The sequence below is a fragment of the Sapajus apella genome, unplaced genomic scaffold, assembly GCF_009761245.1.
Source record: "Sapajus apella isolate SASKATOON/1434 unplaced genomic scaffold, GSC_monkey_1.0 scaffold45, whole genome shotgun sequence".
Classification (NCBI taxonomy): Eukaryota; Metazoa; Chordata; class Mammalia; order Primates; family Cebidae; genus Sapajus; species Sapajus apella.
Window position 1 is genome coordinate 173,995 of NW_022436985.1, and position 25,442 is coordinate 199,436.

The 25,442-nt window shown below is 35.5% G+C and overlaps 1 protein-coding gene and 1 long non-coding RNA gene across 4 annotated transcripts in view; both read left to right on the forward strand.

Annotated features, from left to right (window-relative positions):
* STPG2 (sperm tail PG-rich repeat containing 2) overlaps window positions 1-25,442 on the forward strand; it is a 613,616-nt gene that overhangs the window by 100,477 nt on the left and 487,697 nt on the right. The window lies entirely within an intron of this gene.
* On the forward strand, window positions 1,800-24,251 carry LOC116524388. The gene is made up of 3 exons (XR_004257309.1): window positions 1,800-1,811; window positions 2,648-2,652; window positions 24,044-24,251. It is a non-coding gene; the product is annotated as an uncharacterized LOC116524388 (long non-coding RNA).

Consider the following 25,442-nt stretch of genomic DNA (forward strand, 5'->3'; position numbering starts at 1 on the left):
TTGTTGAGGATTTTTTTTTTTTTTTGAGATGGAGTCTTGCTGTGTTGCCAGGCTGGAGTGCAGTGGCATGATCTCAGCTCACTGCAACCTCTGCCTCTTGGGTTCAAGTGATTCTCCTGCCTCAGCCTCCCAAGCAGCTGGCACTACAGTTGCATGCCACCATGCCCAGCCAATTTTTATATTTTTAGTAGAGACGGGGTTTCACCATGTTGGCCAAGATGGTCTTTATCCAGTCTATCCTTGATGGGCATTTGGGTTGGTTCTAAGCCTTTGCTATTGTAAACAGTGCTGCAATGATCATACCTGTGCATGTGTCTTTACAATAGAACAATTTATAATCTGTTGGGTATACACCCAGTAATGGGATTGCTGGGTCAAATGATATTTCTATTTCTAGGTCCTTGAGGAATCGCCACACTATCTTCCACAGTGGTTGAACTAATTTACACTCCAAGTAACAGTATAAAAGCATTTCTATTTCTCCACATCCTTTCTAGCATCTGTTGTCTCCAGATTTTTTAATGATTGCCATTGTAACTGGCATGAGATAGTATCTCAATGTGGTTTCGATTTGCATTTCTCTAATGACCATTGATGATGAGCTTTTTTTCATATGTTTGTTGGCTGTATAAATGCCTTCTTTGGAAAAGTGTCTGTTCATGTCATTTACCCACTTTTGGACAGGTTTTTTTTTTTTTTTTTCTTGTAAATCTGTTTTAGTTCTTTGTAGATTCTGAATAATGGTACTTTGTCAGATGGGTAGTTTGCAAATTTTTTTTCCCATTCTGTTGGTTGCCGTTTCACTCTAGTGATTGTTTCTTTTGCTTTGCGGAAACTCTTGAGTTTAATTAGGTCCCATTCGTCTATTTTGGCTTTTGATGCCAATGCTTTTGGTGTGTCAGTTATGAAGTCCTTGCCTATACCTATGTCCTGAATGGTAGAGCCAAGGTTTTCTTCTAGGGCTTTTATTGTGTTAGGCCTTATGTTTAAATCTTTGATCCATCTGGAATTAATTTAAGTGTAAGGTGTAAGGAAGGGATCCAGTTTCAGCTTTCTGCACATGACTAGCCAGATTTCTGAACACCATATATTAAACAGGGAATCCTTTTCCCATTGCTTGTTTTTGTCAGTGATGTAAATACACAATCATGTCGTCTGCAAATAGACAATTTGACTTTCCATTTTCCTAATTGAATACCCTTTATTTCTTTTTCTTGCCTGATTGCTGTGGCTAGAACTTCCAATACTATATTGAATAGGAGTGATAAGAGAGGACATCCTTGTCTAGTGCCAGATTTCAAAGGAAATGCTTCCAGTTTTTGTCCATTGAGTATGATATTGGCTGTTGGTTTGTCGTAAATAGCTTTTATTATTTTGTGATACATTCTGTCAATGCCTAATTTATTGAGAGTTTTTAGCATAAAGGACTGCTGAATTTTGTTGAAGACCTTCTCTGCATATATTGAGATAATCATGTGGTTTTTGTCTTTGGTTCTGTTTATGTGATGGTTTATGTTTATAGATTTGCAGATGTTGAACCAGCCTTGCATCCCTGGGATGAAGCCTACTTGATGGTGATGGATAAGCTTTTTGATGTGCTGTTGCATTTGGTTTGCCAGTATTTTATTGAAGGTTTTTGCATCTATGTTCATCATGGATATTGGCCAGAAATTTTCTTTTTTAGTTGTGTCTCTGCCAGGTTTTGGTATCAGGTTGATGTCGGTCTCATAAAATGAATTAGGGAGGATTGCCTCTTTTTGTATTGTTTGGAATAGTTTCAGAATGAATGGTACTAGCTCCTCTTTTACAATGTGGTAGAATTTGACTGTGAACCTGTCTGGACCTGGACTGTTTTTGGTTAGTAGGCTATTAACTGCTGCCTGAACTTCATACCTTGTTATTGGTTTATTGAGGGTTTCAACTTCTTCCTGGTTTAGTCTTGGGAGTGTGTAAGTGTCCAGGAATTCATCCGTTTCTTCTAGATGGACTGATTTATTTGCATAGAGCTGTTTGTAGTAATCTCTGATGGTAGTTTGTGTTTCTGTGGAATTGGTGGTCATATCTCCTTTATCATTTTTTATTGCATCTATTTGATTCTTCTCTCTTTTCCTTTTATTAATATGGCTAGCAGTCTGTCTATTCTGTTGATCTTTTCAAAACACCAGCTCCTGGATTTATTGATTTTTTGAAGGGTTTTTTGTGTCTCTCTCTCCATCAGTTCTGTTCTGATCTTAGTTATTTCTTGTTTTCTGCTAGCTTTTGAATTTGTTTGATCTTGTTCCTTAGTTCTTTTAATTGTGATGGTAGGGTGTTGATTTTAGATCTTTCCTCGCATGTCTGGTGGGCAGTTAGTGCTATAAATTTCTCTCCAGACAGTGCTTTGAATGTGACCCAGAGATTCTGGTGTGTTGTGTCTTTGTTCTTATTGGTCAAAGCACACCTTTATTTCTGCCTTCATTTCATTATTTATTGAGTAGTCATTCAGGAGCAGGTTGTTCAGTTACCATGAAGTTGTGCGGTTCTGAGTTAGTTTCTTAATCCTGAGTTCTAATTTGATTGCACTGCGTTCTGAGAGACTGTTATGATTTTCATTCTTTTGCATTTGCTGAGGGGTGATTTACTTCAAATTATGTGGTCAATTTTGGAGTAAGTGTTATGTGGTGCTGAGAAAAATGTATATTCTGTGGATTTTGGCTGGAGAGTTCTGCAGACATCTATTTGGTTCTCTTGGTCCAGATCTGAGGTCAAGTCCTGGATATCTTTGTTAATTTTCTGTGTCATTGATCTTTCTCATATTGGCAGTGGAGTGTTAAATTCCCCCAATATTATTTTGTGGGAGTCTAAGTCTCTTTGTAGGCCATTAAGAACTTGCTTTATTTATCTGGGTGCTCCTGTATAGGGTGCATATATGTTTAGGATAGTTAGCTTTTCTTGTTGCATTGATCTCTTTACCATTATGTAATGCCCTTCTCTGTCTCTTTTGATCTTTGTTGGTTTAAAGTCTGTTTTTTCAGAGACTAGGATTATAAGCCCTGCTTTTCTTTTGCTCTCCATTTGCTTGGTAAATATTCCTCCATCCCTTTGCATGTGAGACGGGTCTTCTGAATACAGCACACTGATGGGTCTTGACTCTTTATCCAGTTTTCCTGTCTGTGTCTTTTGATTGGGGCATTTAACCCGTTTATGTTTAAGGTTAATATTGTTATGTGTGAATTTGATCCTGCCATTTTGATGTTAGGTGGTTATTTTGCCTGTTATTTGGTGCAGGTTCTTCATTTTGTTGATTGTCTTTACCATTTGGTATGTTTTTTCAGTGGCTTGTACTGGTTGTTTCTTTCCATGTTTAGTGCTTCCTTCAGAAGCTCTTGTAAGGCAGGCCTGGTGGTGATGAAATCTGTCAGCAATTGCTTGTCCATAAGGGATTTTATTTCTCCCTCACTTATCAAACTTAGTTTGGCTGTATATGAAATTCAGAGTGGAAAGTTCTTTTCTTTATGGATGTTGAATATTGGCCCCCACTCTCTTCTGGCTTGTAGGGTTTCTGCAGAGAGATCTGCTGTGAGTCTGATGAGCTTTCCCTTGTGAGTATCCAGACCTTTTTCTCTGGCTGCCCTTAGCATTTTTTCCTTCATTTCAACCCTGGTGAATCTGACAGTTATATGCCTTGGGGTTGCTCTTCTTGAGGAATATATTTGTGGTGTTTTCTATATTTCCTAGATTTAAATGTTGGCCTGCCTTGCTAGGTTGGGGATGTTCTCCTGGATAATATCCTGAAGAGTGTTTTCCAGCTTCGTTTCATTCTCCCGATCACATTCAGGTACACTGATCAAATGTAGATTAGGTCTTTTCACATAATCCCATATTTCTTGGTGGCCTTGTTTATTTCTTTTCAGTCAGTCTTCTCTAATTTTGCCTTCTTGTTTTCTTTTTTGTGTTGATCTTAAATCTCTGATATGTTTTCTTCTGCTTGATTGTTTTGGCTATTGAAACTTGTATATGCTTAGCAAAATCCTCATTCTGTGTTTTTCAGCTCCATCAAATTGTTTATATTCTTCTCCAATCTGGCCATTCTAGTTAGCATTTCATCTACCCTTTTTTCAAGGTTCTCAGTTTCTTTGCATTGGGTTAGAACATGTTTCTTTAGGTCAGAGAAGTTTGTTATTACCCACTTTCTGAAGCCTGCTTCTGTCATTTCACCAAACTCATTCTCCATCCAGTTTTGTTCTCTTGATGGTGAGGAGTTGTGATCCCTTGAAGGAGGAGAGGCTTTCTGGTTTTTGGTGATTTCAGCCTTTTTGTGCTGGTTTTTTCTCATCTTCATTTATTTATCTACCTTTGGTCTTTGAAGTTGGTGACTTTCAGATGGGGTCTCTGAGTGGATGTCCTTTTGAAGAGATTTTTTTTTCTGTTTTTTAGTTTTCCTTTTAGCAGTCAGGCCCCTCTGCTATGGGACTTTTGGAGGTCCACTCCAGACCCTGCTTGCCTGGGAATTACCTGTGGGGGCTGCAAAACAGTAAGGTTTGCTGCCTGTTTCTTCATTTGTTACCTTCATCATAGAAGGGTACCCACCAGATGTAAACCAGGTTTCTCCTGTATGATGTGTCTCTTTGGGTTAGTGCAGGTCAGGGAGCTGCTTGAGGAGGCAGTCTGTCCCTTATCAGAGCTGAAGTTCTGTGCTTTGAGCTCTGATGTTCGCTTCAGAGCTGCTGGGCAGGGATGTCTAAGTCTGCTGCAGCAAAACTCCAATCACCCCCTTTCCCAGGTGCTCTGTCTGGGAAAGTGGTGCTTTATTTATAAGTCCCTAATGGGCTGCTGCCTTTTTTCAGAGATGCCCTGCCTAGCAAGGAGGAAGTGTAGTCACAGTCTGCCTGCAGAGGCATTGCTGAGTTGCTGCAGGCTCCACCCAGCTGCTATGTAAACTTTCTTGTGATTTTGTTTATACAGGCAAGTTTAGAACTGCCTCAGTATTGGTGGACTGCCTCGGTAATGGTGGAGTGCTTTAGTAATGATGGACTGCCTCAGTAATGGTGGATGCCCCTTACCCCACCAAGCTCGATTGTCCCAGGTTGAGCTCAAACTGCTTTGCTGGCTGCGGAAATCTCAAGCCAGTGAGTTTTAGTTTGCTGGTCTTTGTGGGTGTAGGACTCAGAGTGCCGGAGTGTCTGGAAAAAGTCCCTGATGACCTCTGTTGGGTAGGGGCAGTGTCTTCCACTCTGTTGCACTTCCTGGGTGAGGCAGTGCCCCACTCTGCCTTGGTTTGCTCTCCTTAGGCTACACTTACTGTCCAACCAGTTCCATTGAGTTGAACCAGGTACCTCAGTTGGAAATGTGGAGATCACCAATGTCGCTCTCACTGGGAACTGTACTCTGGAGCTGTTGCTATTTGGCCATCTTGGTGGAAGTCTGATGGTTATAAAAGTTATACAACAGATAAAGAGAAAGTAATCAAAACTGTGAATACAAAAAAACACAAAAGACAGCAAGAGAAAAAGAGGGACGAAAGAACTACAAGACAAGTAGTTAATAAATTGATAACAAAATAGCAATAGTAAATCCTTCTTTATTAATAATTATGATAGCTGCATATGAAATAAGCTCTATAATTAAAAAGATACAGAGTACTGACTAGATTAAAAACAACATCCAACTGCATACTGTCAGAATACTCACTTTGTATTCAAGGATACACATAGTCTTAAAGTGAAAAGATTGAAAAGGATATTGCATGCAAATTTTAAATGAAATAAAGGAAAAATGCCTGTAGTTATGTTAGAAAAGTAGACTTTAGTAAAAAAAGATCTTTAGAGACAAAAATTTTACTTCATAATAATGAAAGGGTCAATTTAGTAGGAAGATATAGCCATTGTAATAGATACACCCAACATTTGGGTCCTTAAGTATGTAAGGCAAATATTGACAGATCTGAAATGACAAATTGATAGCAATACAATAATAGTAGGACACTTCAACACTCCACTTACAATTCAATAATAGTGGAGGACTTCAACACCTCACTGTCAACCGTAGACAGATCATTGACACAAAAATTCAACAAAGAAACACTGGACATAAATTGGACTTTAGACCAAATGGACCTAATAGAATATTCTACTCAACAGCTGCAGAATATATATATATATATACACATATATATATGTGTATATATATATATATATATACACATATATATATGTATATGTATATATATATATTTTTTTTCTCTCATCATCACGGAACATACTCCAAGACAGATTTTATGTCAGGCCATAGAAGAAGTTTGAATAAATTTTTGAACATCAAAATTATATCACATAACTTCTTAACCCATATTGGATTACCAGAGAAGTAAATAACAAAAGATGCTCTTGAAACTTTACAAATACATGGAGATTAAACAGCAGGCTCCTGAAGAATCTTTGGATCGGTTGCAAAATTAAGATAAAAATTAAAACTTTTAAAAATGAATAAAAATAGGGACACAGCATACCAGAACCTCTGGGACACAGCAAAAGCAGCGTTAAGAGGAAAATTTATAGTGTTAAATGCAAATATATATATATATATATATATATATGAAGAAACACCACAAATTAGCAACCTACTGTTACACCTTATGAGTCTAGAGAAACAAGAGCAAGCCAATCCCAAAGCTAGCAAAATGAAAGAAAGAACAAATATTGGAGTAGAACTATATAAAATGAAGTTAAAATAAGTACATGGAATCAATAAAATGAAAATTCAGTGTTTTGAAAAGATAAACAAAATCGATAAACCACACACTAGACTTACCAAGAAAAACAGAAAATCCAAATAAAAAATCAGAAATGAAAAAAGGCACTTACACTTATGACTGATGTCATAAAGATACAAAAGATTATCAGAGACTACTATGAATGATGATATGCCCACACACTAGAAAACCTAGAGGAAATGGATAAATACCTGGAAACATATTATTTGAAGATTGAACCATGAAGAAATAGAAATCCTAAACAGACCAATAATGAGTGGTGAGATTGAAATAGTAATAAAGAAATCTCCCAAGGAAAAAAAGCCTCGGATCAGATGGATTCATAGCTGAATTCTACCAAACATACAAAGAAGAACTGGTACCAATTCTCCTGAAATTATCCCCAAAAAGTCGAAGAGAAGAAAGTCCTCTCTAACTCATTTTACAAAGTCGTTGTTACTCTGATAGCAAAGCCAGACAAGGGTACAACACACACAAAAAAACTACAGATCAACATCTCTGATGAACATAGATGTAAAAGTCTCCCACAGAATACCAGCAAACTGAATCCATGAGCATCTCAAAAATGTAATACACCACAATCAAATGAGTTTTATTCCAGAAATGCAAGGATGGTTCAACATACACAAATCAGTAAATGTGATTCATTACATAAACAAAATTAAAAACAAAAACCATATGATCATCTAAATAGAAGCAGAAGAAACAGTTAATAAAATTCAGCATCCTTTCATGATGAAAAATTCTCAACAATCTAGACATAGAAGGAAGACATAACTCAAAATAATAAAAGCCATATGCAACAAACCTACAGCCACCATCATACAGAATGGACAAAAGTTAAAAATATTTCTGCCCTGTCAAGAAGTATAACAAGACAAGGATGTTCAATTTTACCACTGCTATTCAACATAGTGTGGAAAGTTCTAGCCAGAGCAATCAAGCAAGAGACAGAAAGAATACATTAGAATTGGAAAAGAGGATTTCAGATTATCTCTAGAAAACCCTAAAGACTTCTACAAAAGACTCGTACATTTGATAAATGAATTCAGTAAAGTTTCAAGATATAAAATAAATGTACAAAAATCAGTAGCATTTCTCTATACCGTAATAAACTGAGAACCAAATCAAGAAATGAGTCTTATTTACAATAGTTACAAAATAATGAAATACCTAGGAATCTATTTAACTAAGGAAGGAAAATGGTGAAACACTGATGAAAGAAATTGTAGATGACACAAATGAATAAGCATCCCATGCTCGTGAAATCTTGATTCCATCTTGATTCTTAAAGTGGTCTACAGATTTAATGCAATTCCTGTCAAAACACCAATGTCATTTTTCACAGAAGTAAAAAAAAAAAAAAAATCCTAAAAGTATTATGGAATCAAAAAAAGAGCTTGAATATCTAAAGCAATCTTAAGCAAAAGGAACAAAGCCAGAGACATCACATTACCTGACTTCAAATTATACTCTTAATACAAGGCTAAGTAACCAAAATAGCATGGCACTGGTATAAAAATAGACACATAGATCAATGGAAAAGAATAGAGAACCCAGAAATAAACCCACATGCCTACTGCCAACTTATCTTTAATAAAATTGACAAAAACATACGTAGGGGAAAGGATACCTTAGTCAATAAATGGTGCTGGGAAAATTGGCTAGCCATACTAGAAAAGTGAAATTGGATCCATATCTCTCACCATATAAAATTCAACCGAAGATGAATTAAGGACTTAAATATAAGACCCAAAGCTATAAAAATTCTAGAAGAACACATAGGAAAAACTTTTCTGGACGTTGGCCCAGGGAAGGATTTTATGACTACAACCTTAAATGCACAAGCAACAAAAACAAAATAGGCAAATGGGACTTAATTAAAGTAAAAAGCTTTTGCATAGCAAAAGAATCAACAGAATGAACAGACAACTTGCAGAATGAGGGAAAATATTTTTGAACTATGTATCGGACAAGGGACTAATATTCAGAATCTACTAGTAACTCAAACAAAAACAACAAACCCTAAAAGCCCCAATAAAGAGTGGACAAAGGACATAAACAGACATTTTTCAAAAGAAGATATACAAATGGCCAACAAAGATGTGAAAAAATGCTCAATATCACTAATCATCAGAGAAATGCAAATCAAAATCACAATGAGATATTATTTTACATCAGTCAGAATGGCTATTAATAAAAAGTCAAAAAATAACAGATGTTGGCAAGGATTCAGAAAAAAGGGAACAGTATTATACACCATTGGTAGAAATGTAAATTAGTACAGACTTTATGGAAAATAATATGGAATCTTCTTAAAGAAATAGAATTACAGTTTTATCCAGCAATCCCACTACTGGATATCTACCCAAAGGAAAATAAGTTATTATATAAAAAAGATCTTGATTCTTAAAGCAGTCTACAGATTTAATGCAATTCCTGTCAAAACACCAAAGCACTTATATATTTATCACAGCACTCTTCACAGTAGTGATGTCATGGAAGCAGCCTAAGTGTTCCTCAATGGATGAATGGATAAAGAAAATGTGTGGTCTATGTGTATGTATGTGTATATATATATTTTTATTTGTATTATTTTAAGGGGTACAATGGCAGTTTTGTTACATGAACATACTGCACAATGGTAAAGATTGGGTTTTTAGTGTAACCATCACCCAAATATAGACAAAAGTGTATATACATATCTACACAAATATATGTATATACACAAATATATGTATATACGCAATTATATACATATGTATATACACTTTTGTGTATATTTGGGCAATGGTTACACTAAAAGTGTCTATACATATATTTGTATATACACAAAAGAATATGCTATATACATATGTATATGTATTTCCTATATACATATATACACAAAAGAAATATGTATATGTATACAAACGTTGGACACTCCAAAAAGTGGGAGGGTAAGAGAGGGGTGAAGAATAAGAAATTACTAATAGATACAATGTACATTTGGGTGATGGTTACCCTAAAAACCCAGTCTTCACTACTGTGTAATATATCCATGTAACAAAACTGCCCTTGTACCCCTTAAAATTATACAAATAAAAAAAGAATTTACTACATATCTTCCAGTACACCTTGTACATTTTTACTGGATATTTATTCACATATGATCTATTTAGAAAGTTAAATAATTGATCATATTTTAAATATTTTTTAAACCCTTTTTCTGCCACATCTTAGGGAATTTATTCACATTCATATAAGTAGGATTGTTTTAATTATTTTTCTTCCAGCGTAGAATTCTGTTGTATGACAAGTACAGTTCATAATATACATTTAGTTTGATTCTGATTTTTTGCTGTTACAAATAATGTTGTGTTAAACATCTTTGCCTGTGCTTCTGATACACAAGGGTATATAACCAGACAGCAGTTGCTGGTTTGTAAAGTATGTGCATTTTCTACTTTATTAGATATTACCAATTTTTTTCCTAATGTAATTATACTTATTTATTATTTTAACATTGGGTATTAGAGTTCTTGTCTCAGACTGATGGGCATGTGTATCTTTTAGGTTCTATTTCTCTTTTTACTATGTAAATTGACATCATTTTCCTATGTTTATTTGCTGTTTTTGTTTCCTCTTCTTTGAATTCCTGTTCATATTCTCTGCTGTTAATTTGTAGGCAGTTGTTATGTATTCTGGATACCAGTCCTAATGTTTTGTAGATGTGTTTAGTATTTTCTAACTAGTCGTTTTACTTTGTTCATGGACTTTCTCTATAGAAATATTTTTATATGGTCAAATTAATTTTTTCATTCACAGGTTTTGTTGTTTGGTATCTTTTTTGAGAAATATTTTTCCTACCTTGTTGACATAGGGCTATTTTATATTTTCTTTTGATCTTCTTACTGAGATTTTACATTTTTCTGGAACATATTTTTTTTGTATGCAGTGGGGTGTGAAATTTTCTTATTTGTGTTTAAAAGCAGTCACCAAAAATATGCCTAGGTTACATATGCTTGTCTCCACTGGTTCATAATGATGCTTCTGTCATATACATCGTGATAGTAAATGAAATAAAACAAAAAAAATTGTGTCTACTTCTGAGATTTCTATTTGGTTCTACTGATTCGTTTTTAATTTCAAACCAATACAACGTTATTTTTGGCTTTACAGTTTAACAAATCTTGTATCAGATGTACTAAGATCCCCTATACTGCCCTCACCTTTGTTCTTCCATGTGAGATATTTCTTGGCTTTTCACAGACATTTGGACTTTCATTATTAATTTTGGAATCTGTCTCAGTCTAAAAACCATGTTCTCACTCATAGGCGGGTATTGAACAATGAGAATACATGGATACAGGGAGGGGAGCATCACACATTGGGGTCTGTTGGAGGGGGTCAAGGGAGGGACAGTGTGGGGGTTGGGGAGGTCAGGGAGGGATAACATGGGGAGAAATGCAAGATGTAGGTGACGGGGGGATGGAGGCGGCAAACCACATTGCCATGTGTGTACATATGCAACAATCTTGCATGATGTGCACATGTACCCCAAAACCTGAAGTACAATAAAACAAACAAACAAAAATAAAACAAAACTTCATTGGAATATTTATCATACAATCCTCACGTCTGTATCCCTCTATTTAGATCTACTTTTTTTCTTCTCTCATGATATTTAGTAATTTTTCCACAAAGGTCTTGTACATCTTTGTTAAATTTATTTTAAGGCACCATGTAGGCTTTTATTTGCTGTTGCAAATTATGTCTTTTTAAATCTGTATTTTCTTATTAATTATTGTTGGTACATAGGAACAGTGTTGATTTATATACTTTGTTCTGTGATCCAGCAGCTGTTTAACTTGCTTGTGGTTTTTCTATAGGAAGAGTTTCTTAAAATAATAACTTTGAATATTCTTTTCTAATTCTTTTGTGTTTTCCTTGAATTGTCTTCCTCTTCTCTTTCTCACTCGCTTTCTCTTTTCCTCTTTCCCTTTCATTACATTCACTAAGACATACTGTGTTGCATATCAGTGATAGACATCTTTGTTTTCCTGATAAATAGAAATGCGTATTAAATTTTGCTTATAGATGTGATGCTGTAGGTTTTTAGGAGATATCTTTTATTATCTTCTAGCCTTATTTTGCTAGCTTAAAAAATACTCATTAAGGCTGGGTGCAGTGACTCATGCCTGAAATGCAGCACTTTGGGAGGCCAAGTAGGGCAGATCATGAGGCCAAGAGGTTGAGACCATCCTGACCAACATAGTGAAACCGTTTCTACTAAAAATACAAAAATTAGATGGGTGTGGTGGTATGTGCCTGTAGTCCCAGCTACTTGGGAGGCTGAGGCAGGAGAATTACTTGAACCTGGGAGGCAGAGGTTGCAGTTTGCTGAGATTGCACCATGGCACTCCAGCCTGTTGACAGAGTGAGACTGTCTCAAAACCAAACCAAACCAAACCAAACCAAACCAAACCAAACAAAACTTATTAATGGATGATGAATTTTATTTATTTTTTTAAATTATCTTTAAGTTCTAGGGTATATGTACAGATCGTGCAGGTTACATAGGTATACATGTGCCATGGTGGTGGTTTGCTGCATCCGTCACCCTGTCATCTACATCAGGTATTTCTCCTAATGCTATCCCTCCCCAATAACCCCACCCCCTGCTATTCCTCCCCTAGTCTCCTTCCCCCCAGACCCCAGTGTGTGATGTTTCCCTCCCTGTGTCTGTGTGTTCTCATTGTTGAACACCTACTTATGAGTGAGAACATGCTTTGTTTGGTTTTCTGTTCTTGTGTCAATTTGCTGAGAAGGATGGCTTTGTTTCATCCATGACCCTGCAAAGGACATGAACTCATCCTTTATTATGGCTGCATAGTATTCTGTGGTGTAAATGTGCCATATTTTCTTTATTCAACCTATCAGTGATGGGCATTTGGGTTGGTTCGAAGTTTTTGCTATTGTGAACAGTGCCGCAATAAATATACGTGTGTATATATCTTTATAATAGAACGATTTCATAATCCTTTAGGTATATACCCAGTATTGGGATTGCTGGGTCAAATGCCATTTCTGTTTCTAGATCCTTGAGGAATCACCACACTGTCTTCCACAATGGTTGAACTAAGTTACATTCCCACCAGCAGTGTAAAAGTGCTCCTATTTCTCTACATCCTCTCCAAGCGTCTCTTGTCTCCTGAATTTTTAATGATTGCCATTCTAACGGGCATGAGGTGATATCTCAATGTGGTTTTGATTTGCAGTTCTCTAATGACCAGTGATGATGAGCATTTTTTCATATGTTTGTTGGCTGCATAGATGTCTTCTTTTAAAAATGTCTGTTCATATCCTTTGCCCACTTTTTGATGGGGTTATTTGTTCTTTTCTTGTAAATTTGTTTACATTCTCCTTAGATTCTGGATATTAGCCCTTTGTCAGAAGGGTAGATTGCAAGAATTTTTTTCCCATTCTGTTGGTTGCCAGTTCACTCTATTGATAGTTTCTTTTGCTGTGCAGAAGCTCTGAAGTTTAATTAGATCAAACTTGTCTATTTTGGCTTTTGTTGCCAATGCTTTTGGTGTTTTAGTCATGAAGTCCTTGCCCATGCCTGTGTCCTGGATGGTATTGTCTAGGTTTTCTTCTAGAGTTTTTATAGTGTTAGGCCTAATGTTTAAATCTTTAATCCATCTGGAGTTAATTTTTGTACAAGATGTAAGGAAGGGATCCAGTTTCAGCTCTCTGCGTATGGCTATCCAGTTTTCCCAACACCCTTTATTAAACAAGGAATCCTTTCCCCATTGCTTGTTTTTGTCAGGTTTGTCAAAGATCAGATGGCTGTAGATGTGTGGCATTCCCTTCTGAGGCCTCTGTTGTGTTCTGTTGGTCTATATCTCTGTTTTGGTACCAGTATCATGCTGTTTTGATTATAGTAGCCTTGTAATATAGTTTGACGTCAGTTAGCATGATGTCTCCAGCTTTGTTTTTTATTTTTTGCTTAGGATTGTCTTAGCTCTGCAGGCCCTTTTTTGGTTTCATATGAAGTTTAAGGTGGTTTTTTACAATTTTGGGGATAGCATTGAATCTGTACATTACTTTAGGCAGTATGGCCATTTCACGATATTGATTCTTCCTGACCATTAGCATGGAATGTTTTTCCATCTGTGTGTTTCCCCCCTCATTTCCTCGAGTGGTAGTATGTAGTTATCCTTGAAGAGGTCCTTCCCATCCCTTGTTACTTATATTCCTAGATATTTTATTCTCTTTGTAGCAGTTGTAAATGGGATTTCACTCATGATTTGGCTCTCTGTTAAGTCTGTTATTGGTGAATAGGAATGCTTGCCCTATTTGCAGATTGATTTTGTATCCTGAGACTTTGCTGAAGTTGCTTATCAGCTTAAGGAGATTTTGAGCTGTGATGATGATACTAGCTGGTTATTTTGCCTGTTGGTTGATGTAGTTTCTTCATTGTGTCAATGCTCTTTACCATTTGGTATGTTTTTGGAGTGGCTGGTACTGGTTGTCCCTTTCTATGTTTAGTGCTTCTTTCAGGAGCTCTCATAAGGCAGGCCTGGTGGTGATGAAATCTCTCAGCAACTGCTTGTCTGTAAAGGATTTTATTTCTCCTTCACTTATGAAGCTCAGTTTAGCTGGATATGAAATTCTGGGTTGAAAGTTTCTTTTTTTAAGGATGTTGATTATTGGCCGCCACTCTCTTCTGGCTTGCAGGGTTTCTGTCGAGAGATCCACTGTGAGTGTGATGGGCTTCTCTTTGTGAGTAACCCGACCTTTCTTTCTGGCTGCCCTTAGCATTTTTTCCTTCATTTCAACCCTGGTGAATCTGAAGATTATGTGCCTTGGGGTTGCTCTTCTTGAGGAATATCTTTGTGGTGTTTTCTGTATTTCCTGGATTTGAATGTTGGCCTGCCTTGCTAGGTTGGGAAAATTCTCCTGGATAATATCCTGAAGAGTATTTTCCAGTGTGGTTTCATTCTCCCCATCACATTCAGGTACCACAATCAAACATAGATTAGGTCTTTTTACATAATCCCATGTTTCCTGGAGGCTGCGTTCATTTCTTTTCAGTCTTTTTTCTTTAATCTTAGATTCTTGTTTCATTTCCTTGAGTTGTTCTTCATTCTCTGATATCCTTTCTTCTGCTTGATTGATTTGGCTATTGAAACTAGTATATGCTTCCTTCATCTTGAGTGTTAATTGCCTTGTTGTTTGTCTTAATGTTCTTAGGTAATTAGAAGTAGTCTCAATTTAGGGCATGAGAATTTTTCTATCATCTTTTTGACCCTACATTCATATTAAATGCATATTGACATTTCACTATACAGAGTCAGAGAAAGTTCTTATTCTGGTACTTTTATTACTTGATGAGCTCATCTACCACCTTATTCATCTGCTTGAGGGGTCTATACATCTGGCCAGCTGAGCTACTTTCCTACTTCTTTTTCTGATTGCCATTGCCCGTCCTCCATATGCTTCATAGAGGAAAAGATACTAGAAATTCTAGTTTATTATTTTCACTAACTTGTGAATATAATAGGAATTTAGAGTTTATGGTTTTGTAACAATGAGAATTGGGAAGACAAAATGAGTCATTTTATACTATCAGGTATTGTTTGATGTCACTCAGTAGTCTTATCGCCATTTAATAATTTATTTAAATAAATATGAGTAATTGGGCCCTTTTCCTATACAACACTTCAGAGATTTCTTCAGACAAATGCAATCTTAGTTTCAGAACTGTGTGTGTGTAAAGATATTGAAACCCTGCTGACTACTTATAAATATGAATATTATAATTTCATCATGATAATACTGTAACTAGGCTTAGAAAACTCCAAGTCATGGACAAAATCTCTTTTAGACTTTGATTTCACTAGATCTGGAGTTGTGTGCAGGAATTTATATATGGAGTAATATGTATTTTTTGTCAGCCCTTATGTCATCCAGGTGGAAGAATATTGTTAAATATATTTATACTCTGACTAAGATATTAAAGATCTAAGTGAGGAATCTAGTGGCTTATGGGCTGAGTTTAATCCACAGGTACATTGTTATCATTACTTTATAATTGTTGAAAATTGAGTTAGTTGCCAGTGTTTGTAACTTGTGAAATTTCATATATAAATCCAGATTTTCAGTTTGACTTAAAAGTGAACTGAAGAATCTAACAATAGCCAGCTGGGGCTGATTAAATGCTGCTTCTGGGTATAAGGATGAGTGATTTCCTGTGTACCATTTTCCATTTAGCAGTTATTTGCCTGCCTTTCCCTAGCAGGCATTTGAATTCTCTATCTTTGCAAGTGTAATAATAATTAATCTTATATGGGTCCTTTAGCCTCATTTGAGATTTATAACCCTTAACATTATTTCATTTGGATGTGTTTAATTGTCTGTGTATTATTCATTAAGTGATAATGTTTCTTTTCCTTTTAAAAAGAGGAATTTGGATTTGTAAAGAGCAGGAAGACTATTCTGACGTTAAGTAACTCTGTGGAAGTTCATGTTACATTGCATAGTAATAAATGTTAATGAACTCTGAACATTTACATAGCATCAATTTAGCAAAGTAGACATTATAAGTCGTGGCTGCTTTGTTTAGATTTCCTCTTAGTGAAAAAATTTTCAGCACAAAACCCTTATATAATTCTTGATAACTGTGGTGAGATTTTTCAGGATAGCCTTATCTACTCATATTTACTTTACTTCAGAACTTGGCAGTGTAGCTTTAGACTTGCTATATTAAATTTTTGACTCAGCTGAATTACTAACACCAGTTGACATGAATTGTTACTCAGCAGATGTAATATGGAATCTAAGTAGTTTTCATCAGTTTTACTCAATTTCATTTTGGTCAAAACTGCATAAGACAATCCTCAACTCCAAAGCAATGCTAATATATAGTCAAACCTAGCAGCTTACATTTAAATTTTGTCTCTCTTGATTTACTTGCCTAAATTTATATGGAAAAGCTACTTCTGGTTTCTATTTCTGTTACTGAACATATGTTGGCTAACTAGTATATTATTTATCCTGCAAAACACGTCCTGTCACTAATTAAATTTTTCTCATTTGAATGGCATATAACCCAAGCGCTGCATCCGAGACCCAGTGACACTTGCAATGCTATTATTGATTAATACGAAGTTAATTTTCAAATTATTTCTTTTTACTTAGCGTTTTATTTACTTACTTTTACTTACCATATTTATTTGATTTTGTTGTTTAAATTTAATTAGTTTAAAAGAAACCACATGGTGCATGTTTGTTTGAGAACAGAAACAAAGAATGCATTATACTTTCTAAATTAGCCAAAATTTATGTTGCAATTATGTAAACAATTGTAATAGATATACTTTTTCTACAGTTTCAAATCAAATTTATGTATTTCTGTATTTAGTCAATCATGAAGATTAGATCACTTAAGAGTTAACTGTATCTAGGACATACTTTTAAAATATAATTCATTTAAAATAAAAGAACTATTTTATTTTGTTAAAGAGATAGTGTTAAGTATAATTATTTAGCAAAAATTAGGTTGATAGAAGTAGACTGAAAATATTGTAAGTTGCAAACTTGCATTTTAAGTTTCTTATAAGTTTGTTTTTCCTTATTATAAGATGACATAACAGAAAGAGGATGCTGAATGCTATCTTGCTTTCAGGAATTAGAATTGATACATTTTTGTTAGCTCTTGAAAATGGAATAATTATCAGTCTGACAAAAATATTCAATCTAGATGTTAGCTGTAAAATATAGTAAATGATCTCAAAATTATGTTAGAATAGAGTCTAAAGATTGGAATGATCCACAGGTTCACAAGGGCCATTAAAAAGAGATTAAAATGAATATAATACTGTATATAATATTAAATGTAGTATTGAATATAATACTGAGAACCACATAAATATTACATAATATTATTAGCTTTTTTCTCCCCACAGAGTCTCTGGACACCATATTTAATTTCATGGCCTCAGATGCCATGTATATACATTAATCACTTCCAAATATACAGATCACTTCCAATGTGTATTTACAGCACTGACCTCTCCACTGAGCTCTAGCCCTCCATAAATTATTGTCTATGTGACACATGTCCCTTGGTTTACAGGAACTACAAAACTAACATTTCAAAATTGAGTAAGTTTTACTCCCAACCTTGCCCTGTTTCTTTTTTGTTTTTTGAGACTGATTCTCACTCTTCACTTCGGCTGGAGAGTAGCATGCTCTCAGCTCACTGCCCACCTCTGCCTCTTGAATTCAAGCTATTCTCATGCCTCAGCCTTCAGAGTAACTGGAATTACAGGCACATGCCACCACAGCTAATTTTTGTATTTTTAGTAGAGATGGGGTTTTTCCATTTTGGCCAGGCTGGTCTCAAATTCTTGACCTCAAATGATCTGCCCACCTTGGCCTACCAAAGTGCTGGGATTATAGGCATGAGCCACCACATCTGCCCTTGCCCTGGTTTCTGTTTTCTCTATCTTATAATTGCTTACATTCATTAGCCAGGACTGTGTCATAGTCACCTCTCTCGGAAAGATAGCTAGGAAAAGGGAAGTTGGTAACCAGGATTGTGCTAGAAACCAATAATATCTGTTCCAACCACTTGCAAGCTATGTTGTTTTTGAAATAATTTAATTTCTTTGTGGCACAGTTTTAAAAAAAATCTGTGAATTGGAATAGTACCTGGCAAATAGTATGTTCTTGGTAAATATTGTTTCAGTTATTTGTTTCTGCATACCCAGTCACCCCAAAATGTAGTGCCTTAAAACAAATTGTTATTTTTCACGATTGCACCAATAGTGTCAGACATGGTTTGATTACTAAAGCAAAATGACAATGCTTAAATCTATAGTTTATTGCAGAAGACAACACAAATAGAAATAGCATTAAGGTTAAGGATATTCTTCATAGCCAAAGACTGTAGGGTTTCAGAGAAGCTAGAATGAACTTTCTCTCCCCTCTCTAAGGCCATAACAGGACATGCCTTCTCTATTGGATTAGGAACCACTGACATGTGAATCAGGGAGCACAAAATGGAGTCTTGCCAGGATTTCTTATACTCTGCTGGACATGTAGGCTTATTATTATTATGTAACTAGCACCAACAGTAGAGCCTTCCATGGGTCTCACTGATACCGGTACAAATAATCATTTTCACTGTTATTGATTAGCAATGCTCACAAGCTGATGGAAACTACTCCAAAACTCATAGAACCCGTAATTACAAAAAATAATGTTAATTAGTAGTTTCATATTTTGACTATGGATCAGTGCCTTTTAGGTACGTTAGTAAAATGGCTCATGCTGATTTGAAACCTACTGGAATTAACCTTCTCAGTACAATGTTTCTTTGCGTTCACTGGGCTTAAGTAGTTTTTTCTGATGCATGTAGTGTTTCTGATGCATGTAGGGTTTCTGTGTATCAGCTGGGGTGACTCATTTGGCTGCATTCATTTGGTGCTGGGGCTGGAATATCCAAGATATTTATATGTATGACACTTCAGAGGGGTTGGCTGTAATGACTGTGAGCTGGCTGGGCCTCATTTTTTGTCTAGGTATTTAGACTTCTTGTCAGGAGGCTCTGGGCTCTGAGAGTGCAAATGTGGAACATACGCATCTTAAGGCCTAGGCTCAGAAGTGGTACTACGTAATTTTCACTGTATTCTTTTTATCAAAGCCAAGTTATAATGCCAGTTGGATTCAAGGTGAGGGAAATGGATTCCATCTTCTAATGGAAGCACAGGATTACAGGGATAGAGGAATTTTTGGTGACCATCTTTGTAGACCATCTATCATGACTCATTATTGTTCTAATTATTGTATTATAACCACCCAACTATTTTCTAGTCAAAGAAGGTATTGTCTCTTACCTGCATTTTTGAAATAGCCTTTTTACTGATATCTCTACTTCTATTTATACCCCTTTCTTTAATATCTTCTTCATAGGCAGTCAGATATATCTTTTAAAACAATTTCTTCTTAGGTTCAGGGGTACATGTCCAGGTTTGTTATATAGGTAAGTTGTTTTTCATAGGGATTTGATGCAAGTAGGCCCCAGTGTCTGTTGTTCCCTTTTTTTGTGTACTCAATATTTATCTCTCACTTATAGGTGAGAACATGAGTGTTTGGTTTTCTGTTCTTGTGTTCATTCACTTAGGATAATGACCTGCAGCTCCATCTATGTTGCTGCAGAGGACACGATCTCATTCTTGTATTATGTGGCTGCGTAATATTCCATGGTGTATGTGTACCACATTTTCTTTGTTCAGTGATATAGATGTGCGTCCTCACCCAAATCTCATACTGAAACGTAATCTCCAATGTTGGAAAGTGGGCCTTGGTGGGAGGTGATTGGATCATGAGGGAGGATTTCTTGTGAATAGTTTAGCACCATCCCTCTTGGTACTGTCCCGATACCGAGTTCTTATGAGGATCATTTGATAGTGTGTAACATCTTCCCTATTGCTCTCTTGCTCCTGCTTTCGCCATGTGAAATGCCTACTCACCCTTTGCCTTCTGCCATAATTGTAGGCTTCCAGAGCCCTCCTTAAAAGCAGATGCCAGTGCTATGCTTCCTGTATAGCCTGTAGAACTGTGAGTCAATTAAACCTCTTTTCTTATAAATTACTCAGTCTCAAGGATTTCTTTATAGCATGTGTGAATGGATTAATATATCTCATCTACTGTTGATTGATTCCATGTCTTTGCTATTGTGTATAGTGCTGCAGTGAACATACACGTGCGTGTGTCTTCATGGTAGAATGATTTATATTCCTATGAATATATACCCAATAATCGGATTGCTGGGTCAAATGATAATTCTGCTTTAAGTTCTTTGAGAAATTGGCAAGCTGCTTTCCACAAGGGCTGAACTAATTTACATTTCCACCAACAGTGTATAAGCAGTCCTTTTTCTCTGCCACCTTGCCTGCATCTGTTATTTTTTGACTTTTAGTAATAGCCATTCTGACTGGTACAAAATGGTTCCTGATTGTGGTTTTGATTTGCATTTCTCTAATGATTAGTGATGTTGAGCATTTTTTTTCATATTCTTGTTGGCTGTGTTATATGTCTTCTTTTGAAAAATGTCTGTTTATGTCTTTTGCCTACTTTTTAATGGGGTTGTTTGTTCTTTTGCTTGTTAATTTGTTTAAGTTCCATATAGTTCTGGATGTTAGATGTTTGTCAGATACATACATAGTTTCCAAACATTTTCTCCCATTCTGTATGTTATCTGTTTACTCTGTTAATAGTTTCTTTTGCTGCACAGAGCTCTTTAGTTCAATTAGGTCCCATTTGTTAATCTTGTTTTTATTGCAATTGCTTTTGGCATCCTGTCATGAAATCTTTGCCAAGTTCTATGTCCAAAAGGGTATTTTCTAAGTTATCTTTCAGGAATTTTATAGTTTTTGGTTTACAGTTAAGTCTTTAATCTATCTTGAGTTGATTTGGTGTCAAAAAAGGGATCCAGTCTAAGGAAGGGATCCTGTTTCAATCCTCTGCATGTGGCCAGGTAGTTATCCTAGCACCGCCTATTAAATAGGAAGTCCTTTCACCATTGTTTGTTTTTATTGACTTCGTTGAATATCAGATGGTTCAGATGATAGTAGGTGTGTGGCATTCTTTCTGGGCTCTCTCTTCGGCACTATTCGTCCATGTGTCTGCCTCTGTACCAGTATCATGCTGTTTTGGTCACTGTAGCCTTGTAGTATAGTTTGAAGTCTGGTATTGTGATGCCTCCAGCTTTCTTTGTTCTTTTTGCTTAGAGTTACTCTGACAATTCAGGCTCTTTTTTTCGGTTCAATATGAATATTAAAATAGCTTTTTGTTCTAATTTTGTGAAGAATGTCATTGGTAGTTTAATAGGACTAGTATTGAATCTATAAATTGTTTTGGGCAGTATGGCTATTTGAACAGTATTGATTCTTACTGTCTCAGAGCATGGAATATTTTTCCGTTTGTTTGTGTCATCTCTTATTTGTTTCTGCATGGTTTTGTAGTTCTCATTGTAGAGATCTTTTACCTCCCTGGTTGGATGTATTACAAGGTATTTTATTCTTTTTGTGGCAATTGTGAATGGCATTGTGTTCTCGATTTTGCTTTTAGCTTGGATGTTGTTGGTGTGTTGAAATGCTACTGAATTTTGTACATTGATTTTGTATACTGAAACTTTGCTGAAGTTGTTTATCAGATCACGAAGCTTTTGGATGGAGACTATTGGGTTTTTTAGAACAGAATCATATCACCTGAAAACTGGTGATATGACTTCCTCTATTTCTATTTGGATGCCTTTTATTTCTTTCTCATGCGTGAATACTCTAGGTGGGACTTCCAGTACTATGTTGAATAGGAGGAGCTAGAGAAGGCATTCTTGTCTTGTTCCAGTTTTCAAGGGGAATGCTTACAGCTTTTGCCCATTTAGGATGATGTTGGCTGTGGATTTATCACAGATAGCTGTTATTATTTTGAAGTATGTTTCTTTAATGCCTTGTTTGTTGAGGGTTTTTAGCATGAATGGATGCCGCATTTTATCAAAAGCCTTTTCTGGACTTGTTGAAATAATCATGTAGTTTTTCTTTTCAGTTCTGTTTTTATGATGAATCACATTTATTGATTTTGTTTATTTTGAACTGACTTTGCATTCCAGGAATAAAACTTACTTGATTGTGTTGGGTTAGCTTTTTGATGTGCATCTGGATTTGGTTTGATAGTATTTTGTTGAGAATTTTTTTTGCATCTATGTTCATCAGAGATATTGGCCTGTTGGTTCTTTTTTTGTTGCATCTTTGCCAGGCTTTGGTATCAGAATGATGCTGGCCCTATAGAATGAGTTAAGGAGTCCCTCCTTCTCAATTTTTGCAAATAGGTTTAGCAGGAATGGTACCAGATCTTTTTACATTTGGTATAATTCAGCTGTGACTCTGTCTGGTCCTCAGCTTTTTCTGGTTGGTAGGCTTTTTATTACTTATTAAAATTTGAAACTCATTATTTGTATGTTCAGGGATTCAGTTTCTTCAGTATTAATCTTGGGAGATTGTATGTTTTTAGGAATTTATACATTTCTTCCAGATTTCCTGCTGTGTGCATAAAGGTATTCATAGTAGTCTCTAAGGTTTTTTGTATTCTGTAGGGTTAGTGGTAGCTTCCCCTTTGTCATTTCTGATTGTCTTTTTTTGGATCTTCTCTCTTTCTTTTCTTGTAGTCTAGCTAGTGGTCTGTCTTGTGTATTCTTTCAAAAAACAAATTCTTGCATTTATTGATCTTTTGTATGGCTTTTTGTATCTCAATTTTTTTCAGTTCAGCTGATTTTTGTTATTTCTTGTTTTGTGCTATTTTTGGGGTTGGTTTGCTCTTATTTCTCTAGTTCCTCTAGGTGTGATGTTAGGTTGTTGATTGAGATCTTTCTTACTTTTTGATGTGGGCATTTAGTAGTGTAAAATTCTCTCTTAAGACGTTTTTTTCTGTGTCACAGTGATTCTGGTATGTTGTTATCATTATTCTCATTAGTTTTAAAGAATTTTTTTTAGTTCTGTCTTAATTTCATTGTATACCCAAATGTCATGCAGGAGTAGGTTGTTTAATTTGCATGTAATTGTGTATTTTTGATCGATTTTCTTAGTATTGATTTCTATTTTTATTGTACTTTGGTCTGAGAGTTGGTATGATTTTTGCTTTTCTTGGTTCTAAAGTTGTATGGTTGATTTTAGAGTATGTGCCATATACAGATGAGAATAATGTACATTCTGTTGTTTTTGAGTTGAAAATTCTGCAAGTGTTTATTAAGTCTATTTGCTCAAATGTCAATTTCAGGTCCTGGATATCTTTGTTACTTTTCTGCCTTGGTGATCTAATACTGTCAGTAGGGAGTTGAAATCTCCACTACTATTGTATGGTTACCTAAGTCTCTTCCTAGGTCTCTAAGGATTTGCCTTATGGAAACTGGGTGCTTCTGTGTTGGATGCATATATATTTAGAATAGTTAGTTTTTTTGTTGAATTGAACACTTTACTATTATGTAACACCGTTCTTTGTCTTTTTTTGTCTTCGTTGGTTTAAAATTAGTTTTTTTTCCCTGAAATTAGAATAGCAACCCCTACCTTTTTTCTGTTTTCCATTTGTTTAGTAGATTTTTCTTCATCCTTTTATTTTGAGCCTATGGTATCATTGCGTTTGAGATGTTCTCTTGAAGAGAGCATACTGTTGGGTCTTGCTTCTTCATCCACTTTGCCATTCTGTGCCTTTTAGTTAGGGTATTTAGTTCATTTACTGTATAAGTTAATATTAATGTGTGTAGATTTGCTCTTGTCATCATGTTGTTAACGGTTATTATGCAGACTTGTTTGTGTGGTTTCTTTATAACGTCAATGGTCTATGTACATAAGTGTGTTTTTTTGTTGGCTGGTAATGGTGTTTCCTATACACATTTTGTACTCCCTTTAGTATCTTCTGTAAGGCATGTCTGGTGGGAAGGAATTCCCTTAGCATTTGCTTCTCTGAAAAATATCTTATTTCTGCTTCACTTATAAAGCTTAGGTTGGGTGGACATGAAATTCTTTATTAGAAATTCTTTCCTTTAAGAATGCTGAATATAGGTCTCCAGTCTCTTCTGACTTGTAGGGTTTCTGCTGAGAAGTTTGCTGTTAGCCTGATCAGTTTCCCTTTGTATTTAATTTGCCCCTTTTCTTTAGCTGCCTTTGACATTTTTTCTTTCATTTCAACCTTGGAGAATTTGATTACTCTGTGTGTTGGCCATGGTCATCTTGTATAGTGTCTTGCAGGGGTTCTTTGCATTTCCTGAGTTTGAATGTTTGTTTCTTCAGCGAGTTTGAGGAAATTTTCATGGATGGTATCCTGAAAAATGCTTTGCAAGTTGTTTACTTTCTCTCTTCTTTCAGGAATGGCACTGTGTTCTAGATTTTGCCTCTTCACATAATTCCATGTTTCTTAGAGGTTTTGTTGATTCTTCTTTAATCTTTTTTCTTTATTTTTTTCTAACTGAGTTATTTTGGAGAATTTGTCTTTGACCACTGAGGATTTTCCTCATTTTGGTCAATTCTGCTGTTAATACTTATGATTGTGTTCTGAAATTCTTGAAGTTAGTTTTTCAGTTCTATCAAATCAGTTTAGTTCTTTCTTAAAATGGCCATTTTGTCTGTCATCTCCTCTATTGTTTTATTGCATTCCTTTGAATCCTTAAGTTGGATTTCTATGTTTTTCTGAATGTCAGTGATCTTCATTTCTACTCATATTTTCAATTATATTTCTTTTATTTCAGCCATTTTAGCCTGTTAATAACTACTGTTGGAGAATGAATGTACTCATTTGTAGCTAAGAAGACACTCTGGGTTTTCAGGTGCTAGAATTTTTTCACTGGTTCTTTCTCATCTGTATGTGCTGTTATTCCTTTAGTCTTTGAAGTTGCTATCCTTTGGATTATTACTATTTTTTTTTTTTTTGCTTTTATCTTCTTTGATGCACTTGGGGGTTTCATTGCGGTATAAGGTGATGTATTAGTTCTTTATCATACTACCAGAAATAACTGCCTGAGACTGGGTAATTTAAGAAGAAAAGAGTTAATTGACTCACAGTTCCACAGGCTTAATAGGAAGCATGAGTGGGAGGTCTCAGGAAACTTACAATTATGGTAGAAGGTGAAGGGGAAGCAAGCATCTTC